Source organism: Leptonychotes weddellii, chromosome 16 (assembly GCF_054177405.1).
Source record: "Leptonychotes weddellii isolate Sample4059 chromosome 16, ASM5417740v2, whole genome shotgun sequence".
Taxonomy (NCBI): domain Eukaryota; kingdom Metazoa; phylum Chordata; class Mammalia; order Carnivora; family Phocidae; genus Leptonychotes; species Leptonychotes weddellii.
This window is the reverse complement of record NC_138384.1, coordinates 44,856,502-44,873,138: the sequence shown is the minus strand read 5'-3', so window position 1 is coordinate 44,873,138 and position 16,637 is coordinate 44,856,502.

The following is a 16,637-nucleotide window of genomic DNA, read 5'->3' as shown; positions in this document are numbered from 1 at the left end:
CACATGGAGAGGAGATGTTGGTGTTCTAGGCCAACAGCCCCAGCTGAGGTTCTGTTCATTGCCAGCATCAAACACCAGATAGCGAATGAATAAGCCTCGGAGACAACTCCAGCCCACCCAGATGTGACTGTAACTGCATGAGAGGCCCCAAGCCTGAATCCAGCCAACCCGCACCCTTCGCCCCAGACTTGTGAACAAAATAAATGATTGTCATTATTTAAGCCACTGTTTTAGGGCAGTTTTGTTATGCAGTAATAGATAATCAGGAAGAAAAAAAAAATCAGAACGTTAGTTAACTCCTATTCATCCTTTAAATGTCAACTCAAATATCCCTGGCTAAGCAACCCTTTCCTGACCCTCCAGGCCTGACCAGATTCTCAAGGCACACCCTCTCCCTCTCATGGGCCCTCAGTTTCTCCTTCATAGCGCTTGTCACCATCGTGATCAGCTGCATGATTATTTGTTTAATGTCCGTCTTGTCTCCCCTGTGGGCTGCATGAGCAGAGTCTGACAGACTCAGTTATATACCACTCCAGGACCTGGCTCATGGGGTCCAAACATGTCCAAAACTGAGCTCATGGCTGTCCCCCACTCTGCCATCTGTCCCCCACCTCCTGCTAGTGTTCCCATCTTTGTGGCTGGCACTACCGCTCAGTCACCCAATTGCTTGGCTCGAAAATTCTGGAATCAGCTTTGCCTCATCTCATTCTCTCTCCTCAGCAAATCCTCTACCTTCGAAACCAATTCTCCCCTAGAAGTTAAACACAGAACTAACTGCCATACGACCCGGCAATTCCACTCCTAGGTGTATGCCCGAGAGAATGAATAGAGGTGTTCAAACAAAAAACTTGTACATGAATGTTCACAGGAGGAGATGATGGATCTTGAAAGAATTTCCGGTGGTGGGCACCATAGCTGGTCATCTTTGAAATTCCAGGTCCTGGCACCGCGGTGACTAGGGGGACTCCGTGTATGATGGTGGAGAGCACTGAAGTCCAGAGAGGGGTGCGTGAGCCTGTAAATGACTTCAGAACCTTAGAATATTCACGTATCAGAACTCCTTCTGGGAGCCGAGCATCTCACAGGCTGCCCCGGGGGCACTGAGCTAATCTGGTACGACCACAGCTGTCGAGGCTGGTGGACAAGGAATGGAGGTTTGCGTTGCTGCTGTGGGTTCAAATGCTACTTTGGAAATTACTTCTATTCACACAGGCAGGGGACCGGAGAGGGTCTTAGAAGACCGGAAAACTGGGCTCCAAACCTTGTTCTGTTCTTGTACGGCATAGACTTAACTCAGTAGGCCTGGGGCATCTGCACCCTGTACATCGCAAAGGGAGATTTAGCCCTTGTCCCTGGCTCCTAGGAGGTAAAACCTTTAAGCCCTTGGTCTGTCTGGCCTCAACAAGAATGTTTTTGTTTACCTAGGGTCTTGGCCCACCCAGTGGCAGCTTGACCTCTGGAGGGGCTGGAGACTAAGGTCAGGCACACGATAACGCTGGACGCTGAATCTCAGGTGAGCTTTCCTGGTTGGCAACAGCTCATGCATGTTGTCCCACATCGTGCCTGGGAGAAATAAGCCCTTTCTTACTTGGAAGCTTGTGCCTGGTGTCACTTGGACTCTGCCCCGTGCACCTTTTACCTTTTATCTCTTCCTTTTTTTTTTTTTTTTAAGATTTTATTTATTTATTTGACAGAGAGAGAAACAGCGAGAGAGGGAACACAAGCAAGGGGAGTGGGGGAGGGAGAAGCAGGCTTCCCACCGAGCAGGGAGCCTGATGCGGGCTCGATCCCAGGACCCTGGGAGCATGACAGGAGACGAATGCAGATGCTTAACCGACTGAGCCACCCAGGCGCCCCTTACCTCTTCCTTCTACTGTAACATGGTAACCATGGGTACAACAACCTTGTTGGGTTCTAGGCATCCTTCCAGCCAATCGTTAAGCCTGAGGGTAGTCTTGGGGACCCCTAGAGTTCAGTCCAGTCCTTAACAAGCTGTGTCATCCCTTCCCAGTCATGCCTGCCCACCCCACCACCTCCCTATCCCCAAGCCCTGTGAGAAAGCCCAGTGCCCTCGGACATCTCATCTCTCCTTCTCCCCCAGGTAGAAGGAAAAAAAAAATACAAAAATACAAAAATGCATTGCTGCTCAGGATTCAACTCTGATTCTCATTTTAAAAGCTTGGAGCTGGTATGGCAGAAAGCTGGAGTATTGAGCAAATGACAAATGAAGGGTGGGTTGTAGAGCCTGCAATCCCAGTATCTAGGCCCATGTTTCAGACTTGTCATTCTGGGATCTCAGAGAAATCATTCCAGACCCAGCTAGGTATCCCTCCACTGTTCAAAAAACCACCAGTGCAAAGGCTCTCAGCCGGGAGTGATTTTTTTTTCCCCCTTGGAGGACACTTGGCAAGGTCTGGAGGCATTTTGCTTGTCACGCTGTGGGGAGAAGGCGTTCCTGGCCTCTAGCAGGTAAAGGCTGGGGATGCGGCCAAACATGCTACCATGCACAGGACAGCCCCCCAAAACCAAGAAGGGCCTGACCCCCCAAATGATTGAGATTGAACATTCTGCTCAGGGGACTCCCCGTGGCCCACAGAACACAGTCTGCAACTCCTCCCCCTATCGCTTTCCATTCAAAGTCTCCCCTTCCATGAAATGAGGTGAGTCATAGTACCTACATCGTGGGCTTGTTGGGAGGATGAAGTGAGATTTGCATATAGAATGTTGAGAGGAAGGCTTGGTACATGATAGTCACTGTTGAAATGTTTCCTGTTGTTATTGCTGCTATTATTACTATTTATTATTATTATTATTATTCCATTGGTCTTGGAGTTTGCTGCCACCAGATCGAAGTCTGGCCAGTCTTTGAATTTCCCCGCCTCACTTTCCCTTTTATACCCTTTGTGCAGGGAGATTCTCCCTCCTCCCCCAACCACACATCCTTCGTGGATACGTTTCAGCCAAGTGTCTGGTACATGGGAAGCCACTGATCGCTACTGGGCCCACTGATGCCATAATCCACTGGTCCTTTAAGATGCAGATTAGGCCTGAGACCTTTTTTCAATCGGCTTCAGTCCTCATAACCTTCTCCTTCCTCCTACAGCCCGTGGAAACTAAGCTCCTCCGTTAGCAGTTAAGCAAACCCTGCTGGTGTTCTTTGAACATCCTGAGCTGTGCGATTTCACATTGGTTTACGACAGATGGACAGACGTGCCCAGCCCTGTAAGGTTACAGAGATACAAAGATGAGTAAGAGTGTCTGACCTCTTCAGCTAGACTTTATGGTCAAATACGAAGGTACTAAGGATTCTCGATTTACTCATTCAATTGACAGATATTTACTAAACACCCGTGGTGGTAAAAAGGATGGGTTTATTCCTGAGTCTGCCTCTTCCTGGTTGTGTACACTCGAGAAAATTAATTAACCTCTCTGAGCCCATTTCCTCATCTGGAAAATAGGGATGATACTAATATTCCCATGTTGTGAGGAGTGAGTTAATACAAGTAGAGCTTGATAAATGCTTTCTATTTATATCATTCATTATAATTAGGGGGACCAACAGTCAAGCAAATTCCAATTTGCTTGGAATTAAGGAGTTTCCAGGGACATGGGGTTTTCAGGGCTAAAATCAGGAAAGTTCTGGGTACACTGGGATGAGTTGGTCGTCCTGATATAATTCTATATTATTAATAATAGTATTATTATAGACGATAGTGTCTGCTGAGTGAGGCCAGACCACACTTTCTTTTATTTATTTATTTATTTATTTATTTATTTATTTATTTATTTTAAAGATTTTATTTATTTATTCATGAGAGACAGAGAGAGAGACAGGCAGAGGGAGAAGCAGGCTCCCCGCGGAGCAGGGAGCCTGATGCGGGACTCGATCCCAGGACCCTGGGACCATGACCTGAGCCGAAGGCAGACGCTTAACCGACTGAGCCACCCAGGCGTCCCAGACCACACTTTCAAGGAGCATATATAGTCTGGTAGGAGAAGCAGAAGAATTACAAAAATAACAAAAAATATTTAGCAACACATGAAATAGAAAGATTACTCCAATATAAATACCTACCCTAGGAGGCACCCCAAAGAGTGTTTTGCTTGAGCAGACAGTCGAAAGGCATTCGTTGAATGACTTGCAAGATGATCTAGCACAAATGGAATAATGCTGCAGGAGGGCTCAATATTTATCCGGGCAGGGAAGCTGTTCTATTTCCTTTTTTTTTTTAAGCCAGAGGAATGGTGTTCTACTTCCGTAGACTCGGATTTCCATGGCTAAATATTAAGAAGCAGGGCTGCTTGCTTGCTTGCTTGCTTTCCCCCCCGCTCTTGGCATTAGGGTTGTTCAAGTCCTCATTTCAACCAGAAACATCGCACCAGTGTCCCCAGATACTGGGTTTCAGGGTAGGGGAAAGCCAGTCATTTTGATCCTGCCATAGTCACCCCGCTGATTCATTCGTCCCACAAAGGTGAACGTGTGCTGTGTTCAGAGTGTGGCGCTGAGTCAGTGGGGGGACTGCCACCCTACCCGTGAAAGTGTCTAATGGAGCACCCCCGAACGTTAGTAGATTCTTGGTGCAAAAATAGTAATTCTCCAAGCGTGGCCTCCCGCCCAGTAGCAGCCACATCACCACCGGAGAAATGCACATTCTTTGGTCCCACCCACACCAGACCTGAGTCAGCCCTCCAGGCTCACTTTTGAGAAACACTGCGCTAGACAGAGGAAGCCCAAGGAAATCTCCCGTAAAAGAGATGTAGGGGTGCTTTTTTACTTTCAAAAGCTTAAAGATACTGAGAGGTTTTTTTTTAAATGACTTTTTTGTTGAAATGAAACTCACATCACATGAGGTTTACCATTTTAAAGTATACGACTCAGTGGTGCTTCATATGTTTGTGATGCTGAGCTGCCGCCTTCTCTATGGAGGTCCAGAACATTCTCAGCATCTCAAAAGGAAACCCTATAGTCGCTAAATAGTTACTCCCCATTCCCTGATCCCCCACTGCTGGGCACCCACTAGTCTGCTTTCCGTCTCTATGGATTTGCCTCCTCTGGATATTTTGGCGTCCTGTTTTCAGGGTTTACCTATGTAATAGCACAGAGCAGGGCTCCAGTCTTCTTCTTCTTCTTCTTTTTTAAGTCACCACATTTAATTAAATTCAGTTAAACAAAAATTCAGAATGCCAGGCCCTGAAGACACATGTCATTGTATCGTAAGAGAGTGGTTAGTACCAATGGGCTTGGACACCATCCGGTACTGGTTAGAGTCCTGCTTCTACCACAGCTGGGTCCACCTGTTTCGGGTTTTTTATTTGTTTGTTTGTTTAAAGATTTTATTTCTTTATTTTAGAGAGAGAGCGCTCGAGAGAGAGCATGAGCAGGGGAGAGGGGCAGAGGGAGAGGGAGAAGCAGGGAGCCCAATGCGGGACTCGATCCCAGGACTCTAGGATCATGACCTGAGCCAAAGGCAGACGCTTAACTGACTGAGCCACCGAGGCGCCCCAGTGTGTTTACCTGTTTTGATACTGAACCTATTTCTGATGAACGAAATAAGTCATGGGGATATAACGTTAAGTGCTTCACTTCCTTTATGGCTGGATAATATTCCAATGTCTGGATCTACCACGTTTAGTTTATCCATTCATCGGTAGATGGACATTTGGTCGTTTCCACCTTTTGGCTATCTTGATGAGTGCTGAGGGGCTTTTTAAGGCATTTTTATCTGGAAGGGCCATCTTGTTGGGAAATGCCCTTCCACACACAAACCTTAAACATAAGTCTCCACTTGAAAGTGGGGGCAAAAGGCCATTTGCACAGATGCCAGCCTCTCTTCCAGACAGAGACAAGACACCCATTCTGAGGCCGGCTCTAATGACCTTCCTCCTGCAGGTATCCTCAGAGATTGGCGATGCCGGGCCCTCGTGAGGCTGTAAGCTCTCCCTTAGCCTACTCTGGGCCCACAGCAAGCTCTTAGTCAACCAGTATGTGATCGTGAAGCAAGGACCCGAATCCTTCTCTGTGACTTCTCAGCTTTTACTAGGCTCCTTGCATTTTCTTCTTCCTTGCCAGCATAAACTCTGAGCAGAAGACAGACAGGCTCTCAGTATTTCTTAACGTCTATTAATTAAAGGCAAGAATCCTTGTGATTTCACTCCTCGAGTTTCAGTCCCCTCTGGCTAAGTGGACTGTCATCTCCCTCGTCCAGGGCCCCCTCCTTCCTGAGTCTCTTGGCCTCCTATGAGTCCCTTCATAGAAAAGCTGATCACTGAGTAGAGCATAAAGCAGACGCTCAAAAGTGCTGCTTAAGGGAAGAAGGAATGGCTTGTTCTTGGATCATTTCAGCAGTTAAGTGCTACTTCCTGTAAGTAGATTCTCAACCGCCAGGACCCCGTGTCCTTATCTGCTTGACTGCCCGGCTCAGGTGTCATGCAAGTGACACAGCCTTGGTATTTCTTCATGTTTACTAAATGATGAAAAGAACAATGCTTTAAAAACTGTTCCTGCCTAACTGGACCCCCATTGCCTGTGACCAGTGGACCCTCTTCATTTTGTATCCTCCTCAGAGAATAGCACTCAGAAGGCTCTCAATGTTTGAGATGGGATAGAAGGAAGTACTTGAATTGTTTCAAGTCCACGGTCTTGCTTCTCCAGCTTAACTCTTATTTCTTTTAAAATTTCTTTTTGTTTTTAACTTAAGTATGGAGTAGGTGCTTAAAGATCAAATGCACACGTATATAATGTAAATATATAATATAAACATATATGCATGCATAAAATATAAAGAATAAGAACGAAATGAGCAGCCATGGTCCCACCACCCAATTTAAGAAAGAAAACATTCCATTTCCTCTGAAGTTTCCTTGTGGGCCCTCCTCCTTTTCATTCCCTTCTGTCACCCCTCAGAGGTAACTACTTTGCTAAACTTTGTGTTTATCTTATCTTTGTGTTATCTTATCGTTAAAAAAAATAATCCACAGGGGTGCCTGGGTGGCTCAGTTAGTTAAGTGTCTGACTCTTGATCTCAGCTCAGGTCTTGATCTCAGGGTCATGAGTTTAAGCCCCACATTGGGCTCCTTGCTGGGCATGGAACCTACATAAAAAAATAATCATCATCTGCAGGGACATCTTTGTGTCCCTAACTCTACATTGTTTGGCTCTGCCTCTTTTGAAACTTTGTAAGTAAATGAAAACACAGCTGTACTGTTGTGACTGAAATTGACTAATTTTCACAGTTGTATAATATTCCATTGAGTAAATGCATCATAATTTTTCCAGTATCCTGTAGATAAAAATCTTAGATTTATAGGAAAGTTGGAAAGATGTACACCTCCATACACCCTTCACCCGGTTTCCTCTGATGTCAGCCTCTTACATCATCATAGTATAATTTTCAAAACCAGGAAATCAACATTGATACATTACTAACTGACTTCCAGTCTTTGTTGAGATTCCAGTAGTTTTTCCACTAACGTCCTTTTTCTGTTCTAGGATCATCCAATCCAGGCTTATGGGGGGCTGTGAAAGCATTGCTGCTTATGATTACTCCTGTACACATCTCCTAATGTATATGAGTCAAGTTTCTCTACAATGAACCCCTGGGTTTGCTGGGGCATGGGATACATTACATCTTTAATTGTATTCAATAAGTCGAATTTGTTCTCCAATGTGACTGTCCCAATTTTACCCATTATGAGTACTGTATGAGTTCTCCTTGCTCTACCTGATAGAAAAATTTAAAAATTTGCCATGCTGGTGGACATGACATGACACCTCCTGTTTTAACTTGCATTTCTTGTTACTGTGGTTCGGCCGCTTTTCATAGGTTTCCTCTGGGATGAAGCGTCTCTTCATATCTTTTTTTTCTTTCTTTAATTTGGCTGTTGCTTTAATTTGCAGTCTTTTAAAATAATTTCTGAATGCTAATTCTTTGTGTTACATGTTGCAAGTGTCTTCTTTGTCCATAAAGTGTTCAGTGTTTGTCAGAGGACTGGAAGATATCAATTTATTTCAGGAGTTTAAGTCCTGTTCTTTAAACTCTCACGCACCTTGTGACCAGGGTTCCTATTTCCATTAAGGGGATAGATCACACTGCTGAAACTCTATTTTTAAATGTTTGCTAAATAAATGAAACATCTCTCCTCAATTGAAAGCAGGTGTTTAATTCCCATCTTTGCATAACTTATGGAGGCCTATATGATCTGTCCCTAGTGTACTCTTTACTCACATAGATCTAGTCACACTGGTCTCTGCTGTTCTTTAAATGGATCCACATCCTCCTGTCTCAGGGCCTTTGCACTTGCTCTTCCCCCAGATATTTTATAGATTCCTTTCCTCATTTCCTTCAGGTCTTTGCTCAGTGTAACTTCACCAGAAAGACCTTCACTGACCTGTATCAAACAGTATCCTCTGACGAGCTCCATCCTCTTTCCTTATTTTTTCTTTCCACATTGCATTCTAAATGTATTTGCCTGTCCCCCACTAGAGGTATGCTGTTCAGTACCAGAACCAGTAGCTACCTACCTGTGACTACCCTTGAAATGTGACGGGTCTGGATTGAGATGTCCAGACTTCCAAAAAAAAAAGCAACATTAAAAATTTTGTTTTGGTTACATATTGAAATAACATTTTGGGTTAAGTTGAATTATTAAAGCTAATTTCACATTTTTGTATTGTTTCATGCGACAGCACTACTCCAGAACATAAGCTAGAGCAGGGATGTTGGTCTGACTCAGACGCTGCTCTATCTCAGAAAGCAGCTCAATAAATATTTGCTGAACAAAGGAATCCAAAAGTAGAACGCCGGTCTTTTTCTTCTCCTCTCTGTTCTGTCTACCCCAGGGATCCATTTTTGAAATCAACTAAACTTTACTGAGGTATAATTTACATAAAAGTCACCCGTTTTAAGTGTACAATCCAAGGATTTCTAGTAAACCCACCACGTTGCACAACCATCGCCGTAACTCACTTTTAGAATCTTTCCATCACCCCAGTGAGACCCCCTCGTGCTCAGGTATGGATCCCCATTCCCACCCTCAGGCAACCGCAAAGCTACTTCGTGTCCATAGATGTTCGGCGTTCCCTTTCTAGGGAATGAACTCCCCGTCTCAGCTGTTCCAGGGTTCAAACTCCTTGACCAGTCAGCACCCCCCGTCCACTGCTCACCCCGTTTCCACCCCTCCCTCAACACGGCTCAGCACCGAGCTGGACCCACAGACGGCTTGGCGCCGGCACACCAAAGCAAGGCAGCCCCGCATCTTCCCAACCCACTACAGGGCAGGTCTCCGTGGCTCCTGCTCACGCCGCGGCTGCCTCGGGAACACGCGGGGCTGCCTCGCTGGGCCCCACGACCCGGCCAGGGCGGCCCCCGCCCTCGCAGCCCCCATCGCGGGCCACCGCAGCTCTGAGCAGCCGCAGGGAGCCCGAGTGCCCCGCCGCTGCGTTCTAAAGCCGCCCTCCAGGAACAATGGCCAGGGCCGCCGGACTCTAGGCCCCCGTGTGTGTGCGGGTGTTGGGGGGCCGGCCCCTCCCCCCGCACCCCTTCCCGGGCTCCGCCTTGACACTCTCCCGCCCTCAACGGCCCTCCCCGCAAAATGGCCACCAACCGCCTCCTTTCCCGCCCGCCGCTGGTCACCTGATCGCATCAAAGCCCCGCCCCTCGCGTGGCCCCGCCCCTCGCGTGGCCCCGCCCCTCGGCGGAGGCCCAATAGCTGCGGAGACTTCGCCGCCGGGCGGCACGCGCCGGGAGCCCGGGCGGCGCGAGGGGCGCGCGAGGCCGTCCTGGGCGTCGTGAAGCGACCCTCAGCCATGCACGCGCGCCCACGCCGCGGGTGAGCGGGCCGCTCCGGGGGCGGGCCGGGCTGCGCGTGCGCGCCCGGCCGGCGGGCGGCGCGAGGGAGGCAGGGGGCCGCTGGGAGGCCCGCCAGGCGCGAGGCTCAAGGCCGGCGCGCGAGCCCCGGGGCGGGTAAAACCCGGTTGCTGCTGCCCCTGCCCCCTCCCTTTCCTCCCTACCCCCCCTTCCCCGCCCCTCCTCACTTTTCAACCCCTCCCCCCCTTAAAATCTAATTCGTTTATATATTTGTTTTTTAGGGGGCCCATCTCCTTTTCGAGGAGCGCAGCAGGCGCGGCGGGCGCCCCTCACCCCGCGTCACGCACGCACCTTCTGCACCCCAACAGCTCCGGGCCCTGCTGCACCCCCGCAGCCCTTTCCCGCTTGGAGAAGACTCTCCTCAGGGGCCCCTGGTCCGCTGCATCCCCTTTATCTTTCCTCCCCCCACCCCGCAGGCCCCAACTGCCCCCTCACAGCACCCCAGCTCGCGCCTCGGGGCCCTACCGACCTCCGCACTTTCTGCACCGCGGCCTTGCATTCGCCCTCGCTTCCAGGCCTTCTGCTAAAAATCCCCTTTCTTCTGAATAGGGGACCCAGATTTGTTTCTTTTTAGGATCTTCCAGCAAAAACAAAAATCTCTCCTCTCTTCTTTGATTATACCCCTCGCCCTCCTTTTAGGAACTTACTCTAGCAAAAATATATATATATATATACATATAGAAATATATATTTTTTTCTTTTCCAGATTCTTTCTCCATTCAGGATCACTTTCCAGCAAAAATTGTTTCTTCTCACCAAGAGTCCCCGTTTTTGTAGTATCTTTCCACTGATAACAGACCAACTCAGTTCTTCCAGTTTCTCATGTAGTATTTGTTTTTCCAACCCTCTTTCCTGCCTCTTCAGCAAAAATTCCTTTTCATCACCAGTCCCACCCCAGTTAGGCTTTCCCCAGCAAAACCCTCCAGGTCCCTTCCCAAGGAAGGAAAAAAAAGAAGAAAAAAATAACTTTCCCATAACAACAAAACCCCTTTTCCCATCTAGATCTCCCCAATTTAGTATTGCTTTCTTCCTTCTTCCAAAAATTGCCCCTTTGCCAGTTTCACACCTGTGTGCTTGCTTCTTTGGGGACCCAAGTTCTGAATGCCTCTTCCTTTCCACCACCTGCTTTCAGGGCAAAAGAAGTTGGATGAGTGTCCTGAATTTACTACCCAGAGTTCCAGGAGGAAATAGCCAGTGGTCTGACGATCACCTGAATCCCCTCCCTGTGGGGCCTAACCTGGGCCCTCCAGTTCCCTGGAGATTCACTCGTTTGCTCTTCTCCTGGTGAGTTTTCTCCCTTTGCCCGTGTCCAAAGATACCTTTTTTTGTCCGATGGATTCCTTTCTTTCTCAAAAGGGTTTCTAATTGATCCAAGAGTCTCTGTGCGAATGGTGAAACCATTACCAGTTGCTGCTTTGGGGAAATCAGATAAGGAAAAGGTTATTTATAGTGCATGTTGACTTCTCTGGAAGAATGCAGACATTTATTAAATTGATGTATGTTTCATCGTTGGTTGCAAAAATGCTTTCCCCCCCACCCCTCTGGCTTAGGGTAGCAACTTAGATACCTCCAGGTACAGGCAGTTAAAGGCCTGCAGTGTGGTGAACCAAAGATCGTGTTTCCCATCTAAGTGATACCTACCAGTCTGTGGAAATGGCCGAGTGGAAATGCCAGGACAGTGTTGCCAGAACTTAATTTTTTTTTTTTTTTTTTTTTGAGAAGGGACCAGAACACTGTCTTTATGTGAAACCTTTTGATCTTTAAATGGTGACAATGACTTTAAAAGGCATTTAAAGACTGTGAAGCCCTTACAAAAACATGTCGGCTGGCCACCACTTTGGAATATTTGGTTTAGGGTTTCTTTCAGTGTGTGTACATGCAGGACTTTTCCTCTTGGGAGCCGCAGTTCTCAAACTTTTGATCTTAGGACCCCCTTATACTTAAAAATCATCGAAGACCCCAGAGAGTTTGTGCATGCGAACTATATATGCTGATATTTGGTGTATTGGAAGTTTAATAAGTTTTAAAACTATTTATTCATATAAAAATAACAGTAACAAACATTATATATTAACAAAATTGACTAATTTTTAAATTTTTTTAAAAAGACTGTATTTCAGAACACAAAAAATTTAGTGAGAATAGTGGCCTTGTCTTACGCTTTTATAGTCATCTGGACTCTCATATCTGCTTTTGCATTCAGCCTTTTGAGGTATTCCCTGTAGCTTCTGGAAAGTTTCACTGAGAGTAAAAAAGGCAGATAATGTCTGAATATTATTATGAAAATAGTTTTGACCTTGAAGACTCCCCTGAAAGACTCTTGAGGACCCCAGGGTTCCCCACCCCCATCCACCTCCCTTTGAAAACTGCTGTTCTAGATTTTAATGCTTATTTGCATTTTATGCTAGGATCAGCTTTTGGAATGAGAAGCTTTAAGGTCTCTTTTCCTCCCTTAGTTAATTCTGTGTAAAAAATTTTCCTGGAAAGCATAGTCCTAGCCATCTGATTCCCCCATATCTTCTTTCTCTTTCCTGATGTAAGGTATAAATCTGCTCTTTATCAGAGGAGATGAGTTAACCTTCTGGTTAAAGTTATATTGGTTCCATGGCTGGGGGAGGGAGTGTCCTTTGGTTGTTCAGCTTAAGAAAGTAGGTGCAGAGTGTGGGGCAGGAGTCCCAGGCTCAGGTGCGGAATCCTAGGATAGAGAGTGGTTACATGTGAGGGCTTTGACGTCAGACTACCCGGGGTTGAATCCTAACCTTGATTTTGGGCAAGTTACTTACCTTCTCTGGACTTTATTTACCTCATCTGTAAAATAGGGTTAAGAACAGAGGATGTGCCTCGGGCGCCTGGGTGGCTCAGATGGTTAAGCATCTGCCTTCGGCTCAGGTCATGATCCCAGGGTCCTGGGATCGAGTCCCGCATCGGGCTCTCTGCTCCTTGGGAGCCTGCTTCTCCCTCTGCCTCTCTCTCTCTCTGTCTCTCATGAATAAATAAATAAAAATCTTAAAAAAAAAAAAAAAAAGAACAGAGGATGTGCCTCAAAGGGATGTTGTGGGAATCTGATGATCCATAAGTGATTCTAGGAGTGCCTGGCACATGACAAAGCCTTGAGAAGTATTTGCTGCTATTGTTGATATTTATAACGATGATGATTATAGGGGCCAGGGAGGAAGAAAGTGAGGACTGTGGGAACATCTCTTCGGAGATGGCAATTGTCCCTCACCTCTCTCCTACTGATAACTATCAGGAAATGCAAAATCTAACAATTTTCAAGAGAAGCCAGAAATTAATACATTTAGTTGAAATCTCCCCATTAAAAAAAATGTTGGTGACGAACGCAATCGCAGAAAGACACCGCATAGGCCAAACAAAACACGCCTATAGTTGCAATAATGTTTGGAGTGGGAAAACAAGGAAAGAATTTGCATAGTTGGGGTAGAAGCTGCAAGTCTCTCTTATTTCCCAGCTTCCAGCAGTCTGATCTTACTCGGACGTGATCACTCTCTCCCTGGTAACACTGACACAGAGAGGGAAAGGAGAAGATGGTGCTTGGAGAAAAGAAAAAAAAGAAAGAAAGAAAAGCAGACAGAAGAGTAGGTTGGGGCTTTTCAAAGAGGAAAGGAGGTGGCACAGTGGGATTTTGTCACACATCTGCAAAAGGAATGCAGAAAGCTTTCTTTGATCGGAGTTAGTTCTGTGCCAGACAAGAGGCTGTGAGGAATATGGACACGTAGGCAGAGGCACAGGCATCCTAGAGCTTGTAGTCTGGGGAAAACCAGAAGAACTTGAGAGATCATGAGACTCCAAGACCATTTGGGGTTAAGTGTGACATGGCCTGCCTGACAGGTGCTTATGGAGTTCCGAAGGAGGGAGAGGTAGTCTCAGACTTGGTATGTTGGGAGGGGCCCCTTAGGCCTGCAGTTGAAGGGTTTCATTCGGTAAATCTACGTAGAGAGAGGTTGGTCAAGGGAAACTGCACAAATCAGGGTCCTAAGGGAAGAGGTCTCCGGGGGGGCCTGGCAGGGCATATAAATGAGTGAGGCGGGAGGGGGTGAGAGATTAGGCGTTGGTGGGGGCTCTGGCAAACCGGAGAGTGCCTGCTCTGTCCAAAGCACCTGCACTTCTCAGCTCCAGCCCATGATTTCCCTTGTGATCGCAAGGCTTCTCTTAAAATTTGTTATTGCGGGCGCCTGGGTGGCTCAGTTGGTTAAGCAACTGCCTTCGGCTCAGGTCATGATCCTGGAGTCCCTGGATCGAGTCCCGCATCGGGCTCCCTGCTCGGCGAGGAGCCTGCTTCTCCCTCTGACCCTCCCCCCCCCATGTACTCTCTCTCATTCTCGCTCTCTCAAATAAATAAATCTTTAAAAAAAAAATTGTTATTGCCGTTGACAGAGCCTCAGATTTTTTTTTTTTAATATTAGGACTTATTTATTTATAGTAGACTCTACGCCCAACATGGGGCTTAAAACTGGTGGCCAGGAGATCAAGAGTCACATCCTCCACAAACTGAGCCAGCCAGGCACCTCTTTTCCAAGATTTTGAAATAGAAGTTGGAAAGCCTTACTTCAGTGAGAAATCTCTAGGTCTGCCGTGAGTGTCCAGTGTGGGAGCTGCCAGACACTTGTAGTTAGGTACATTTACATTCAGTGAAACTTCAGTAAAATACATAGTGTAGCTGCTCAGTTGTATCTCCTGCATTTCTAAGCGCTCATCAGCTGCTCATGGCTGGCGGCTATCCTCGGACTGTGCAGACTTAGACCGTTTCCATCAGCACACAAAGTTCTTTTGGACAGCGTTGCTCTGTCCAAAAGAAGTCGGACAGATTTTTCGACTTGATAACCAATAGAAAAATATTCAGATTAACTGTGGTGAAATAAAACCTCTTTATGGAGGTGGTAAGTGTTTAGATTGTTGCCTCCTTTCCATCCAAACAACGGCTCGGTAAATGTTATTTACCGGATTGTGTGCCTGTTGTTGCAGGCTAGAACGTATGGAAGACTAATTTCCCAAGAGGCCATGGCATTTCACAGGAGAATCCCTGCCTACCTCCTGCTCCCACCAGTCATAGAATGGCAGACCTTTTTAAAAAAAAAAAAAAAAAAAAAATTTAAAATTGCTTCAGATCCCTAGCGTTGGCTGAAATTGTTTTTTAAACTATTAAACAAGACATAAATGATGATAAAACAAGGCATATGTTCCTAAAGTTTACAGTTCTTGTGGCCCCATAAAGCCAAAATCAATTTGCAAATTAAATGTAAAACAAAGCAACCAAACCAGCGTAATTCAAATTATAAACATCAGTTTAGTGGGAAGGGTGCTATTTTGCTGAGTTTAGTGGGAGGGGTGCTATTTTGCTGAGACCGAACAGCTTTCTTGAAACAAACATCTTGCCCAAGGCAGACCCTGTGATGTCTCCGGTCTCCTGTCCTTTTCCTCAGTTCCAACTGCAGCAAGACCTCCATTTGTACCACGATGTCTGTTGGCTTTTAGGTGACCCCGAAGGCATTATTATGAACTAAATCCACCTCTGTCCTCTTCTCATTAGCCTGTGGCAATTAAAATCATCCTTTTTGGCATTTGTGCAATTAAAACATACCCCAGGCACTGAAACCAAATGGTAGTACTGGGTTATAAGGTAGTAAATCAGTAATCTGCATAGACTGATTTTCTTCTCTTAGGTGGTTCTCCAAGTGAAAGCACAAAATTATAAAATTCTTGGAAAGAATTGGGAATGTCTGCAAGGTTCCAGGGGACCACAAACCCGGCCCCACAGGGATTAGTGGGGAGCCCTGTACATAGAAGGTGCTAAAACTTGTTGAATTGAATTTATCTGTTGACAGAACAAGAACAAGTTCAATATTGGCTGAAGAGGGGGTTTGCTTTACTAACTGGAAAAGGATGTAAATATCAAAACATGGTCTTTGGACTTTGGGCGTGCCTGCCCCAGGTGGTAATGAGACCAGTTTGTTCTGTGGACTATGGGAGTATGCTGGAAAGCAGGTGATTTGGCCTGTGGGGAATTCTGCCCCTATCCAGAACCTTTTGTGCTTTCTAGATTAATTGGTGTAGCGCAGTGTAAATTTTTTTTTTTTTTTTTTTGAGAGAGAGCACAAGAGGGGGGAGCGGGAGAGGGAGAAGCAGACTCCCCACTGAGCAGGTAGCCCGATGCGGGACTCGATCCTGGGACTCCAGGATCATGACCTGAGCCGAAGGCAGTTGCCCAACCAACTGAGCCACCCAGGCACCCAGCGCAGTGTAAATTTATTTATGGTGAATTAGTATTGTGTAGTGGGTAAGAACACAAGCTGTAAAGTCAGAATATCTAGGTTTAAGGTCTGGCTCCACTCCTTGTTAGACAAGTGACTTTGGACAAATTACTTAGCATCTCAGAGTCAGTCAGTCCCTTTCCTTCTTTGTAAAACAGAAGTAATACAGCACCGACCTCTGGGTTGTAGAGAGAAGGGAGTGAATGCATGCATGGAAAGCTCTTAGTGCGATGCCTGAGAAGGAGAAAATGCTTCATATTTTATTTTATTAAATATTGCTTCATGTTTATTTTGAACAGTGCTTTCTATTTTATTAGCTTGTTTTTATTACTGGAATATGAAGAAAGAGATGGCTTCTTTCCTCTTTGGAGTGCTAAAGAGAGCTTATTGCAACACTGTGCAAGGAACTTCAGAATTGGCAGAGAAATTCTTTTTGCCTCAGAATATAAATTTCAATGGTCCCCACTCCCTTCTCTGCAATTTAAAAACCCAAAAAACTCGG